Here is a 15,459-nt window from a genome sequence, read left to right on the forward strand (position 1 = left end):
TGATTTTTGTTCTCTGCTGGCAGTGAACCAATCTCTCCAAAATAATAGCAACCATTCATTGGTAACTTGCTATATGCCAGAAGCTGTGTTATGCTCTTCACATAGATTTTTCTCTTTCAATCCTCAAATAATCTTGTGAATTTATGTGTCGGCTTAACGTTAAGCTGCAAAAAAATGGACCCAAAAAACAAATTAAACAACAAGTGACTGGTTTTATTTTTCTCGCATTAAAAAGTCTGGAGGTCAGCAGTCCAAGGCTGGTAATGCAGCCCCATGATGCCCTCACGGATCCGGATTCTTGTGGCTTTCATACTTTGTAAGTGACCTTCATCCTTGTCACTATAAAATAGTTATGCCACCTCTAGCATCACGTCCGTGTTCTAGACAGAAGGAAGGGAAAAGAAAGCATATGTCATTTGTTTTCGTCCCTCTTTAAAACGTTTTCCACTTAAATAAATAAACTTGAAAATAAAAGGGGACACCTGAGTGGCTCAGTCAGTTGAGTGCCCAACTCTTGGTTTCAGCTCGGGTTGTGATCTCATGGTTTGTGAGTTTGAGCCCCACGTCAGGCTCAGCACTGACAGTGCAGAGCCTGCCTGGGATCCTCTCTCTCTCCCTGTCTCTCAAAATAAATAAACTTAAAGAAAAATAAGAGCATGCAACTCTTGATCTCGAGGTTGTGGGTGTAGAGATCATTCAATAAACAAACAAAGAAACAAACAAACAAACTTAAAAGGGTTTCCAGAAGTCCCTACCCAGTTACTTTCCCTATTTCTCAATGGCCAGAATTGTCACTTGGTTACCTCCAATAACTAAGAAATGAAATTAAAGCCCAAGATTGCCTAATTCCAGAATCAGAGTTTGTATCCACTATAGTATAGTGCTTCTAAAGGCCAGGAGTCTGAGAGACACCTGGATTTGAACAGGGTACCGTAGGATGTGCAGTTAGAGCTCTATACCTCCAGTGGATTTTCCTTTTTATTTATTGTTTAAATATTTATTTTTATTTTGAGAGAGAGGAAGAGCGAAGGGGGGAGGGGCAGAGAGTGAGGGAGAGAGAATCCCAAGTAGGCTCCACACTGCCAGCACAGAACCCAACGCTAGGCTCAATCCCATGGATCATGAGATCATGACCTGAGCCGAAATCAAAATCAGATGCTCGACCGACTGAGCCATTTAGGACCCCTGGATTTTCCTTTTTAAAAGGCAGTTTAAGCAGAGACAGGAAGCAAGAGATTGTCTACCTGATAGTTTACAGTAATCCAACCATGTATAACCAGCATATTTCATTTCAGTCAACCTGTGAGGTTGAGTAAACTGAGTTCCCTATCCCATTTTATCTGTTATTGACCAGCTCTATCTGCTATTGACCAGTAATAAAACAGACACTTTTTAAAAACACTTGAGTTAGCATATGTGGAACTTGAGAAACTTAACAGAAGACCATGAGGCAAGGGAAGGGGAAAAAATGGTTTCAAACAGGGAGGCAAACCTACAAGAGACTCTTAAATACAGAGAACAAACTGAGGGTTAAGGGGCGGGGGAGGGGAAAATGGGTGATGGGCATTGAGGAGGGCATTTCTTGGGTTGAGCACTGGGTGTTGTATGTAAGGGATGAATCACGGAAATCTACCCCTGAAACCAAGAGCACTGTGTACACTGTATGTGAGCTAACTTGACAATAAGTTATATTTTAAAAATAAAAATTTTAAAAATTAAAAAATAAATAACACTTGAGTTAGAAGGATGTATTTAAATGCAAAACTATTTCATGACACATAGTACATTCTCAGACTTAAAAAGATAACATAGGGGTGCCTGGCTGGCTCTGTCAGTGGAGCATGAGACTCATGATATCGGAGTTGTGAGTTTGAGCCTCACATTGGGTGTAGAGAGTACTTAAAAATAATTTTTAAAAAACCTTTAAAAAGATGCTATGTATTTAAGAGGGCATTATTCATTTGTAAAGCAGTATACATGTTAGATAATATTTTAATAACAAATCTGCGTCAATCACTATATATAGTTTCAGGTTGGCTGTAAGCTTTTGTAAAAGATTTTATTTTGGGGGCACCTGGGTGGCTTAGTTGGTTAAGTGTCTGACTCTTGATTTCAGCTCAGGTCATGATCTCACAGTTAGTGAAATTGAGCCCTGTGTCGGGCTCCGTGCTGACAGTGCAGAGCCTGCTTGGGATTCTCTCTCCCTCTCTCTCTGCCCCTCCCATGCTCGTGTTCATTCTCTCTCAAAATAAATAAACATTTTTTTAAATAAAAGATTTTTTTAAGTAATCTTCACACTCAACATGGGGCTCAAGCTCATGACCCTGACATCAAAAGTCAGATGTTCCACCAACTGAGCCAGCCAAGCACCCCAAAGACCTCTGATTTTAAACTTTGAAAACATGCAAAACCTGTGTGTCAGCACTTAACGTAGGAGTAACACCTTTCCTGCCTTTGATAAGCGGGTATCCTGATGAAACCATGTGAAACCGAAGATTGTCAAAGGCAGTAGTTTGAATGAGTTAATCATGGGTACCCAAACATACATAGAAGGCCTGTTGTCTTGGAGGAGCACAAAATGAAAAACATTTTCTAATGCCTTTCATTATCGTGAACATTTTTCCCAAAGTCCAACAAGAAAGGCTGCTATTGGTAGGCTCAGAGTGTATTAGAAACTCAAGACAAACTGCGTCTAGCATCTGTGTTTAAAAATGCCTGGTGGGGTGTGCCTGGGTGGCCCAGCTGGTTAAGCGTCTGACTTGATTTTGGCTCAGGTTATGATCTCACTGTTGGTGAGATCGAGCCCTACATCGGGCTCTACACTGGGTGTGGAGCCTGCTTAGATTCTCTCTCTCCCTCTCCCTCAGCCCCTCCTGTACTTGCTGTCTCTATCCAAAAAAAAAAAAAAAAAAAAAAAATGCATAAAGGGGGTACCTCGCTGACTGAGTCAATAGAGCAGGCAATTCTTGATTTGGGGTTCAAGCCACACATTGGGGGTAGAGTTTACTTCTTTTAAAAAAATTGTTTTTAGGGGCGCCTGGGTGGCTCAGTCAGTTGGGCGTCCGACTTCGGCTCAGGTCATGATCTCAGGGCCTGTGAGTTCGAGTCCCGCGTCGGGCTCTGTGCTGACAGCTCAGAGCCTGGAGCCTGTTTCAGATTCTGTGTCTCCCTTTCTCTCTGACCTTCCCCCGTTCATGCTCTGTCTCTCTCTGTCTCAAAAATGAATAAATGTTAAAAAAAAAATTTTTTTTAATTGTTTTTAAATAAAAATGCATAGAGCACACTCTTGGGCCCTCTAAAAGGAATAACTGAAAAACTGCGAAGATTCCTCCTCAGATTGTCTTCAATTCTTAATTAGTTACAAAAAGAGAATAGTCTTACATAAGCCAAATAACACTAATACATTTACTTAACAAATTTATCTTTACCATGCACAATACTAAGTACAGTATCAGAATCTGGCAAAATTTTACAAATTTCCTCCAAAGGAGCCAACTTTTAAAGAAACACCAAAGAAACTTACTCTGTTAATCCTGACATATTAACATAACTGCGTGGGATTTTTTTGAAAAATACTACTTCAGAAATAAGCATTTGGAATACATCTCAGGAGCACCTGGGTGGCTCAGTCAGTTAAGTGTCCAACTTCAGCTCCAGTAATGATCTCGTTCGTGGTCTGGGGGTTTGAGCCCCACATTGGGCTCTGTGCTGACAGCTCAGAGCCTGGAGCCTGCTTCAGATTCTGCCTCCCTCTCTGTCTGCCCCTCCCATGCTCCCGCTCTTTCTCTCTCAAAAATAAACATTTAAAAAAATTGAAATGCATCTCAGATTTTACCAGCTGTCTGTTCTCAGCAAGCCTAGCAGTTTAAGAGACATTTCAAAATCTTTCTCTGCTGAGTCGATGCTGTTAGAAAGGTTCCTTAGGAAACTCCAGTGTCCTTACACTTGAGTTCTTGAGCACAAAGAATTAATGAAACAATTGTTTATCACACCAGCAGAGGCCAGAAGAGAGCTGTTTTTGGAGAATAATCACTGGAAAGTAGGGTATGAACAGGAAGGACTATGATAAGAGAAAATTTCTAGGATGAATAGGATATGAATTGGGAAACTTTAGTACATAAATGAAGGCTCATTGGGCAAAAATGAACGTTCAACGTAGCTATTGTTGGCATAAAACCAATTGGCAGAGGCAGTATATCATGGTCTTAAAAACATTACAAATATGTATTTGCCATATGCTAGGCATTTGGGGATATGAGGAGATATGTGAGATCTTGTTATTACCCAGTAGGACACCAGACATAAATGTGGAAAGATGCCTGAGAGATTGAAGAACCTTAGACTGAGTGCCAAAAAAGAAAAAAGAAAAAAAAAAAAAAGGATCATTAGAACTCAGACTGCCTAAGGATAAATTAACCTAGAGAAGCAGCAAGGAAAAGATAATGCAATATAAGTTGGGAAATTCACCTGAATGTGTAAATACTAATATACTGAGTCAAAAGGGGCCTTGGAGAGAATTGGATTGTATCCCCTCCCTTTATAATGGGGAAATAGAAGCCCAAAGAGAATTAGTGACTTGCCAAGATCTCAGTGGGCTTGAAGTAGAATGTAGTTTGGGACTTCAGTATGGTGCTTTCCCCTTCCTAAGTGCTAGAGGCATACTTTCTAGATAAGTGTTATAGCTCGGGTGTAGAGCTATGCAGTATTACTAAAAGAGGCAGTATACTTTTTTTTTTTTTTTTAAGATTTCATCCTTATGCAATCTCCACACCCAACGTCTGGGCTCGAACCCACAACCCAAGATCAAGAGTTGCATACTCTACCAACTGAGCCAGTCAGCCACCCTGGCAGTACACTATGTCTTAAAGGCAAGACTAAAGAGTTTAGACTTGAGTCTGCAGTCCTATGGTTTTCAAACCATTAGTAACATCCCTTTATTAAATCTCATATGTGGGGCTGGGTGGCTCAGTTGGATGACTGTCTGACTCTTGATTTCTGCTCAGGTCATGATTCCAGGGTCGTAGGATCAAGCCCCATATTGCACTCCAACGCTGAGTGTGGACCCTGCTTAAGATTCTCTCTCCCACTGTCCCTCCCCAACCCTCAAATTAAAAAAAAAATTTCTTTTGAACTAAATCTTACACAGATCCCTGATAAGCAATGATATTTTAAAGGCATAAGTTTATTTCAAGCATTCAAATTTAATAAACCTTTACTTATAAATTCAATCAGCAAGACTAGATAAATACAAAATTGTGAAATGAATTATGGATGACAGGGGACATCAGCCTCCATATCCATGATATTCCAGTCAAATGTTGGCCATATGCCAGACCAATTAAACTAAAGTATCCGGGAGTAAGGTCTAGGCATCAGGATTTTTTTTTAAAGCTCCTTAGGTGCAGCCAGATTTGAGAACTACTGCCTTTAAGTCACTGTTAGAGGCTAGTTCAATGTTATTCAAACTTTAGTATACATCAAAATCACCCGGAAGGCTATTAAGCCACAACTATCTGGGCCCCTCACCTCAAAAAAAATTTACATCTTTTACATGTTCTTAGGTGATGCTAATGCTGCTGGTCCAAGGATCACAAGCACCTAATCATAAAAGTCACCCAGATGCTCGATAAATAGAGATTCTCAGGCTCCTCCTGTGGGGATTTTGATTCAGGTGTAGCCTGAGCATTTATAGGTTTAAAAAGTTCCAGACCATTAGGATGAGGCAAATCTAAGAAATTTTGCTCAGAACAACAGAGAAAACTATAAGAAATTTTGCTCAGAACAACAGAGAAAACTAAGTAGCAAAATTTTAAATTTCTAGCATCCCCCGACTAAAAATACTTTGGGCTGGATAGTAATGCATTAATTTAGGTAGAATTATTAGGTTAGCAATAGATGTGAAATGAAATTTGGGGAGGGGGGTAGGCGGGGGTATTGAGGCATCAAGTGTGCAAGAAAAAAATTTAGTAATCTGTTAAAATATTCCAAGCACAAAGAGCACTTAGGTCAAGATGATGGCAGTAGGAATGGGGAAAAAATTTTAAGCAACCCCTTCATGGTTGTTGCATACCAAAACTGGTAGTTCTGAGAATCCAAAGATGAATATGACACCCTATCACCAACTCAGTGGTTACAAGGGACATTATGAAGTAAGAATCAGACGAGGTCTCCCACTGGAAATGAGGAGAGACCCTTGTTCCACACAGTATTTATAATTGTACAACTTTAAAAAACAGGGGGCGCCTGGGTGGCTTGGTCGGTTAAGCGTCCGACTTCGGCTCAGGTCATGATCTCACGGTCCGTGAGTTCGAGCCCCGTGTCGGGCTCTGTGCTGACAGCTCAGAGCCTGGAGCCTGCTTCCGATTCTGTGTCTCCCTCTCTCTCTGACCCTCCCCCATTCATGCTCTGTCTCTGTCTTAAAAATAAATAAATAAACGTTAAAAAAAAATTAAAAAAAAAAAAAACAGGAATGAATTCATTCATAATTCTAAAGTGAGTTTTCTTTTTTTTACACATTGAAGAATTCAGCAACAATGGCATAGTAGATATTTACCCAAAAGTAATTTATTAAATCATAGACAGGAGTATTTTATAGGGCTGCAATAGTTGGCTTGGAATGTCCTTTCTAATGCATTTCCCCACTATGTGTTACTGTCCACTGAAGCTCAGGAGCCCACATTATCATCCAGTTGGAGATTTGTCTAAGAGATCTGCCTTTTGTTTTCTTTTCTTTTATCCTTTATTCACTTAGTCGCTCAGATAATCATCATTTGTGCTTACTGACTCTGGGCCCTTTCAGTGTCCATTAAGATTTCCACCAAAGACTGGCAGAACAAATAAAAGATGAAATTCAGACCAACCATAGACCATCAGTCTATCTTGGTAAGATATTTAGGAGAAAAAGCACACTCAAAATATGAAGGATAATATGGATTTCCAGTGATCCAGGCAATGGCCTACCAACTTAAGTCAATAGTTCTTGGGAAAATAAAGATAGAGGCAAGCTAGAAAAAGCTCCTAAAATTAAAGTTATTCAGGTTTCCAGGTAGGATCCATGCAATAAAAATCATTATTTAAATGCAGTTGAGATCTGTTGGAGCAACACCAGACAGGGATTCTTTTTCTCTTCTTTTCTTTTTTTTTTAAGAGAGAGCACAAGCTGGGAAGAGGGGCAGAGGGAGAGACTGAGAGAGAGAAAGAGAAAGAGAGAGAGAGAGAGAGAGAGAGAGAGAGAGAGAGAGAGAGAGAATGTTAAGCAGACTCCATGCCAAACATGGAGCCCAACTCAGGGCTCAACCTCACAACCATGAGAACACGACCTGAGCCAAAATCAAGAGTCAGGTGCTTAACCAACTGAGCTACCCAGGTGCCCCCAAATAGAGATTCTAAGGCTAGAGGGAGGGGAGAAGTCTTGATGAGGCAAGCTGAATTCTGCTGACAGTATTTTCATGGGGCAGGAGGCTGAGCGGTCAAGGCTTCACCTACCAGTGTTGCTACTGGGAATCCGAGAACCCAGCTGAACTGCTAGTCGTCTCACAAGGCTGCAGTGACAACACCAGAAACTTGGGCCTCGTTACAACTTTGCCCTTAAGATGTTTGTCAAATGTTGAAGTAAAACCTCTTCCGGGGAAAATGGTTAAAATGGTGTATTTTATTTATATTTTACCACAGTGAAAAAATTTAAGAGACAGTTTTCAACAGATTCACTGTGCTAAGGAAACCAACAATAAAGTTCAAGACCTACCATGAGAAGATGCCCAGTTAATGCCCCAGACTCTTCGTTGAAAGACCAGGATGGCTGTGATGTCAGAATGGGCTTAACAAGGGCAGGCTTTGCCTCGCCAGCCCACTTGCCCCCCACCCAGTCCTTGGTTGGGTGGTCAGTCCCCACCCTGCCTATCAGAGGAAAGTGTGACTCCTCTCTGAAGGAATATAACCTCGTATCTGGAGCCTCACAGTGTTCAACATTCAATTTAAAAAATTCTAGAGAAGCCAAAAGACAGTTTCAGTTATATATTCCATACATATGGAGGAGGGAGGAAAACAGACTCACAAGTGATCCAGATACTAGAGTTAATACAAACACTTAAAGATCACTGATTACTATGCTTAAGAAAAGAAAATTTGAGAAAATTGATTTTTAGAGAGACTTTCACCAGAAAATTATAATATTTTAAAAATCCAAAGGAAATTCTAGAACTGAAACTTAGAATATCTGAAATTGATAACTCAATTGACGGCTTTAGATACAGCAGAAGACAAAATCAGTAAACTGGAATAGGGGTTAATAGAAAATATCCAAACTGAAGCAAAGAGATTAAAAAACAAGGAAGATAAAGCAAGGAGACTGAGAGACATGGGACACATTGAAGAATTCGAACGTACGTGTAATTGGACTCTCAGAGAATGGGCAGAAGCCATGGTACGACTCTGTTGAGCCTTTTTCAAAACAAACAAAAGACATCAACCCAAATTCAAGAGGCTCTTCAAACCCCAAGCAGCAGACACACAAATCAAACCACATCTGGCCACATAATGGTGAGATGCTAGAAGTCATGAGAAAAATCTTAAAAGCACACAGAAAAGGGAAAAATTCATTAACTTCAAATAACAATAAGATGGCTGATTTCTTAAACTGGGAGCCAGGTGACAGTGGGATGACAACTTTAAATTGCTGAAAAAAATAATTGATAACCTAGAATTCTGTGCTCAAAGTCTCTTTCAAAAGTGAAAGAAAAATATATTTTCAAAGAAAAGCTGAGAAAATTCATCACCAGCAGACTTGCAGTAAAATACTATCTTAAGTCCTTGAGGTCAAAGGAAACTAACTGCAAGCAAAAACATGGAAGTATAGGGAGGAATGAAGAACACTGGAAATAGTAAATATGGATGTAATATACTGATTGTCATATATTTTATCAAGTGGATTTGATAGGAAGTTAGCATCAAGCTCAAGAAAATCACAGATACGGGCACCTGGCTGGCTTGGTCGGAAGTGTGCACAACTTTTGATCTTGAGGTTGTGAGTTCAAGCCCCATGTGAGGTGGAGAGATTACTTAAATAAAACTTTTTTTAAAAAAGAAATCAAAGGTAAAACAACAACAACAACAACAACAACAACAACAAAATGTCCTGCTGAGCATGCATTTGGTGGAGAGTTTCAAAGTATCACAGGGTAAAAAGTGAATGCTAGAAATGATCTAATCCAACCTTTCACCATAAATACATTTGGGGTATATGATTGTCTTTCTTTTCTACAGATGAAGAGGTAAACTTGAAATTTGGAGTGATAAATGACAGCTGCAATGTTATGCCAACTTGATTTAGCATAAAAGTTATTTCTGTATTTTGATTGCTCAGCATCAAGATCATCTGGATCCACATAGGTAAGTTGTTGTCAATGGAAAACATTTTTAGCCTCTGTCTTGTATCATAGGACACTATTCTATTAAGACTAATACAGAGTCTTGAAGAAGAGTGATAAAGCAATTTCAAGACAAAGGTGAATCATTTACAATACCTAACAAGGGCTTATATTTCTTTTCACAAATATAACAAGCCACATAAGTAGCCAAAACTGTGTGCATTAATACTCACTTGTCTGGGCGCCTGGGTGGCTCAGTTCATGATCTCATGCTGACAGCATGGAGCTTGTTTGGGGTTCTCTCTCTCTGCGCCTCCCCTGTGCTTGCTCTCTCACTCTCTTTCTCTCTCAAAATTAAACATTTATAAAAAATACTCACTTGTCTGATGGATTATATTGATGACAGCAAATGCACCTGAGTCTCGCTTGCTATGTTTCTTTCTTTTTTTTAAAAAAATATTTATTTTTGGGAGATCGCAAGCAGGTGAGGGGCAGAGACATGGGGACTTAGGATCAGAAGCATGCTCTGCGCTGACAGGCTGACAGGATCGAGCCCAATGTGGGGTTCAAACTCACAGTGAGATCATGACCTGAGTTAAAGTTGGACGCTCAACCGACTGAACCACTCAGGTGTCCCAACTATGTTACAATATATATAGTATAGCTGTGATGTGTAGTGTGTTAGCTGCACAGTTTTCTGTGAGCAGACATAACCAGGCCAAATTTTTTTAAAGGCTTGTGTAAACTTTCTAATTGATGCCACATTTGTTTTTAAAGAACATCTAATATATGCCCAGAGATAGTGGGGAAAGTTGTATTCTGAGTTGCCACAAAATTTGAGTTAATCTAGCAGTACAAGTTAACTCCATGTTCTTCACTTTATTACACTTTTATGTATAACATGGCATATTTTTTTAAATTATAGGCTTTTAATAATTTAATTTTTTTTTTTTTTTTTAGCGTTTATTTATTTTTGAGACAGAGAGAGAGACAAAGCGTGAACGGGGGAGGGTCAGAGAGAGGGAGACACAGAATCTGAAACAGGCTCCAGGCTCTGAGCTGTCAGCACAGAGCCCGACGCGGGGCTCGAACTCACAGACCGCGAGATCATGACCTGGGCCGAAGTCAGCCGCTTAATCGACTGAGCCACCCAGGCGCCCCGAGGCTTTTAATAATTTTAAAGGTGTTTTTAAAAATAAAATCAGAATTAAACACTTAGGAGCCTGAAATACCTGTGTTCTTTTTGAAAACCATTTCCACTTTAATAACACCTTTTAAAATATTAATTAATGAGGAATGCCTGGCTATCTCAGTCGGTAGAGCATGCAACTCTTGACCTTGGGGTTGTGCGTGGAAGCCCCACACTGAGCATGGAGCCTACTTTTTAAAAATAATTAATTAATTAATTAATTATTAATTACTTAGGGGTATCTGGCTGGCTGGGTCACTGGAGTGTGCAACTCTTGATCTCAGAGTTGTAAGTTTGAGCCCCACATTGGATGTAGAGATTACTTAAAAATAAAATCTCTTTAAAAAATTAGTTAATTTAATAAAATGTTAATTAATTTAATCAACTAAAATAAGAATATCTGAAAGCAGAAATTCACACTGAAGAACTTATTACCAAGATGGTAAGGAAAATCACAATGCCTCCCCACTTTTTCTCAGAAGTCTAGACTTCATTTCACATTTGCTTGTACTCTGAAGAGACATTCATTCATTCATTCATTCATTCATTCATTTTCTCATCCGTTTGACAAATATTTACAAAGTGTCCATGTCCTTGTCACTGTTGTAGGTGCTGGTGATTCAGCAGAGAGCAAGAGAGGACAAGTCCCTGCTCTCCGAGTTATATTCTATAAGGCGGCAGGGACTATTTTGATAGGAGCCTTCAGAGAAGCCCTCACAGTAAGGCGATCAGAATTAAGTAAGGAACTGAACCACAGGAATATCTGGGGGAAGAGTTTTCCAAATGGAACAGCAACAGAAGGGCTTTAAGGTAGGAGCCTGTAGTGTGCTGAGTCCTCACTACCTGGAGCAAAGCACATGGGGGTATCTGGTGGGAAATGTGGTCACAAAGGAAGGCAAGGACAAGATGCTACAGTGCTTTGTGCCCAGAAAGGACTGGATTTTCGTCTAAGTGAGATGACAAACCACTAGGGGAGGGGATGTGCTTTGCCCTGGCCTGTTTAAAAGGATTATTCAAGCTGATGTGAGAAGAGGATGAGATCATAGGAGGCAAAAGTAGGAGTGGGGAGTCTTAGATTTTTGCACCGGGTGGTGAGAGGTGGTGGTTTATGAGGCCTCGTAATGGAGTTGACCTAGGTGTCACCTGGTAACTTAAAAGGATGGAAGGGAAATGAGTCAAGGATAGCTCCAAAGTTTCTAATTTGTGCATCTGGGTGAAAAAGGAGAAGAAGCAGATATGGGATGGCGTGACAGGAAATCTGTCTTGCACAGGTTAACACTGAGATGCCCATCAGGCTTCCAAATAGAAGCATTAGGTAGCCAACCGAACATATGGCTCTGAACTTCAGACAAGAGTCTAAGGCAGGAGATAACAGTTTGGGGGGCTTCTACCTCCAGGAGCTATTTAAAGCAATTGGCTTGCATGGAGTCACCAAGGTTTGGCTGTAGACAGAAGAGAAGAGTCTGGGAAGCTTATGTTAGATTGGGAGTGTACCCTCAGAAGAGTCTGGGTGGGGAACATTACCTGCAGAGGATTACCAGAGGCTTCTTCTAGTAACAGAGGTACTAGATTACAGGGCATGATGACAGGATGATCCCTTAGGGCAGGTGGATAATTGGTTATAATTATAGCCTCCTTGTCCCTACTTCTCAGGAAGTTTGTATTAGCTGGGGGGTAAGGAGGAGTGGGGGTGTGGGGGAGGAGGTGTTGGTAGTGGAGGGTGGTCTACCTGGGGCAGACTGAGATTCCCAACCATGAAGCATAAAAGCCTCACCAATAAAGGCTCAGAGTCCCTCCCCTAAAGACTAATGTCTGGTCTTTCTAGATCCCCATAGGCTGCACCAGAATGTAATGGACAGCAGGGGACCTGTACCTCAGCTACTGCTTCTGTGCCTGTGAGTCCCCACTGGAAACACTTGCAAAAGGCCTATTTGCATGCGATCGGGTCAGTCACCCTTGCTTGAGTGGCATGTGGTAAGTTGCAGTCAAGTACTGCTGATCTGGTAACCCTCTTTCTCCATTACATCAATGTGCATGTCTATCTTTATCCTGATCTAGTATGTGCTGACATTACTGTTTGCATTGCAGTTTGATGGCATTTTCTTTCCTTCCAATTTCCCAAACCTCATCGTGGGCCCCAAGTCCTGTCAGCTCACATGAGAGGGTTTGTTGACAAACAAAGGATCCCCCCTCCACCCCCCAGGGATCCTCAGACAAACCTGATGAAAAACAAAACAAAACAAAACCAATAATACGGCCAAGTAGTGGGGTCAGGATGGGAGACACTTCAGGCAAGCCCGGTGACTTTTTTTTTACACCCACACACAATAGCAGAAGAGGGATAAAGTCTTCCGGAATTGGATTAGACTTTGTTGGCAAAACTTGGAGTCATGCTTCCTGTTTTCTAATGCTTGCTCTTGAAACAGTTGCTTGAACAGCATTCAATTCTCTTTCTAAACAGGGCCTTTCTGCACTCCACGTGTCTCTGTAAGCAAGCACCCTCCCCTCCAGTCTCCAACACACCCTCTCTACAGAACCGCAGCTGCTCTGAGTGTGGGTCCAACCAATGACAATGGCACTGTGTTGAGGCCATCGGTGGTGCATCGCACTTCTGCACAAAGCCACAGTAAGAGGAGGCAAGGGTTTACTCTTTCTGATCCCATTTTAAAACAACTTTGTGTGTGGATTCATTAAACTCACAAATGGTCGGGGCGCCTGGGTGGCGCAGTCGGTTAAGCGTCCGACTTCAGCCAGGTCACGATCTCGCGGTCTGTGAGTTCGAGCCCCGCGTCAGGCTCTGGGCTGATGGCTCGGAGCCTGGAGCCTGTTTCCGATTCTGTGTCTCCCTCTCTCTCTGCCCCTCCCCCGTTCATGCTCTGTCCCTCTCTGTCCCAAAAATAAATAAAAAACGTTGAAAAAAAAAAAAAATTTAAACTCACAAATGGTACAGCAGGAAAAATACTCAAAGCCCAACACAGTGCCTTAAACAGAGAAGGCTTTCATATATGTTTCTTGAATGAATAAGTGATGAAGGAGTCTGAGAACCAGAAAAACTGGTGCTTGTCCAGGCTCTGCCAACACTTGGCTGTGTTACCTCCGTGGTCTCTTTTTCTCTTTGGGCTTTAGGTTCCTCATCTCTAAAGTGAGGATTGGACAATATGACCTTTGAAGTGCCACCTAGCTCCATCAACTTCTCACAATTAGATAATTAGCAACTTTCAGGAGGCCAGACTGGAAGGGGTTAAAAGTATGGCCTTCAGGGGTGCCTGGGTGGCTCAGTGGGTTAAGCATCCGACTTCGGCTCAGGTTATGATCCTTGCAGTCCGCGTGTTTGAGCCCCAGGTCGGGCTCTGTGCTGACAGCTCAGAGCCTGGAACCTGCTTTGGACTGTGTCTCCCTCTCTCTCTGCGCCTCCCCCACTGGCTCGCGCGTGCACACTCTCTCTCTCAAAAATAAATAAACATTAAAAAAATTAAAAAAAAAAAAAACAAAGAAAAAAGCATGGCCTTCAGGGCCAGGCAAACCGGGACAGGATCCCTAGCTCCACCATTTAGAGTGTGACATGGCCAATGCACTCAAATTCTCCAAACTTTCTGCACTCCCGAGTAACAAAGTTATTATGAGCATCCAATGAGATGCTGCAGGAGTTTACTCTAGGGCCTGGTACACAGTGACTATTTGATCATTGAGAACTGTTACCATTATTGTCCGTGTCGAAGACACAGTGGTGATGAATCAGAAAGAAAGCTTCTTGGGGCGCCTGGGTGGCTTAGTCGGTTAAGCATCCCACTCTTGGTTTCCACTCAGATCGTGATCTCACGGTTTGTGAGTTCAAGCCCCACATTGTGCTTCACACTGACAGTGTGGAGCCTGCTCAGGATTCTCTCTCTCTCTCTCTGCCCCTCCCACTCTCACTCTGTCTTTCTCTCAAAATAAATAAATAAAAACTTAAAAAATATTTAAAAATAATAATGAAAGAAAACTTCTTGCACAAGTCCGAATTTGAGTTGGGCCTTGAAGAGTAGTTAAGATGTAGACAGACTGGGGGAGCAAGGTAGGAGAGGGAGGTGCACGAAGGAAAAGGGGTCATATGAGCAGAGGCCCAGAAGCAGTAAAGCAGGAGGGGTGTTTCAGGCTGTGGCGGGGGCTGCACCAGGCAGGAGCATCCAGTAGGGACGTCACAGCCCATGGGCACTGGCTAAGTCAGGACCTCTATGTGAAATCCCACAAATGACACAAAAGCTCTAAGCCCCTGAAGCCTCCCTACTTTCTGAATGCTCAAACTCTGGAGGAGGGATACAAAGCAAGTATCACTTGGCCATTGAGTCATTTCAAACACTGCCATTTTTTAAAAGTGAGTTTATTTCATGGATATTAATTGGCCATTACTTATTTGCTCACAGTGAAGTCAGCAGAGACTACAGGTAGATGTGGAGCAGGCTTCCCACACCCGGATGAAAACTGAAAGACCAAATCAGTACTTCCAGAACACTCACAAAGGCATTTTCCAAAACGTGCGCAACCTGGTTTCAGATCTCAGGACTTGAAAGAGAAGTCAGTTTGACCCTCTATCAGATGCAGCACACAGAAGGCCGATAGCTCAGCTGGTGGGTATGCATTTCAGGTACAAGGTATCTGCTCAGCGGTGCTACCTATCCTCCCAACTCGCCTTCCTGGACACCCCATTTGTTCCAGACAAGAGAGGGAAGCCAGGTGAACCTGACACAGCTGCTGAATTATCCAGAGATGTTCCCCGGCATACCCCTTCTTCACTCTCCACATAGCAAACACGTGAAAGCCTCCTTAAAGAGGAGAACAGGGCAGTGGGGAGTCATGGTGAGACTTTCCCCCCAAAATACTAAAACAAAAGGCTAAAACATGACCACTTAGCAATATCCTAACATC

The 15,459-nt window shown here is 41.8% G+C and overlaps 2 long non-coding RNA genes across 3 annotated transcripts; one reads left to right on the plus strand and one right to left on the minus strand.

Moving 5' to 3' along the window:
* Window positions 1-192: 192 nt before the first annotated feature.
* LOC122203527 lies at window positions 193-7,732 on the minus strand. Its single transcript, XR_006195224.1, has 2 exons — window positions 7,486-7,732; window positions 193-380 (listed from the first exon to the last, which is right to left on the minus strand). It is a non-coding gene; the product is annotated as an uncharacterized LOC122203527 (long non-coding RNA).
* A 3,439-nt stretch (window positions 7,733-11,171) lies between these two features.
* On the plus strand, window positions 11,172-15,459 carry LOC122203525. Of its 2 annotated transcripts, none has more exons than XR_006195221.1 (4): window positions 11,172-11,364; window positions 12,380-12,528; window positions 13,016-13,180; window positions 14,958-15,459. It is a non-coding gene; the product is annotated as an uncharacterized LOC122203525 (long non-coding RNA). The 2 variants fall into 2 exon arrangements; XR_006195220.1 differs by lacking the exon at window positions 11,172-11,364 and adding an exon at window positions 11,518-11,609.

Source organism: Panthera leo, chromosome D3, assembly GCF_018350215.1.
Source record: "Panthera leo isolate Ple1 chromosome D3, P.leo_Ple1_pat1.1, whole genome shotgun sequence".
Classification (NCBI taxonomy): Eukaryota; Metazoa; Chordata; class Mammalia; order Carnivora; family Felidae; genus Panthera; species Panthera leo.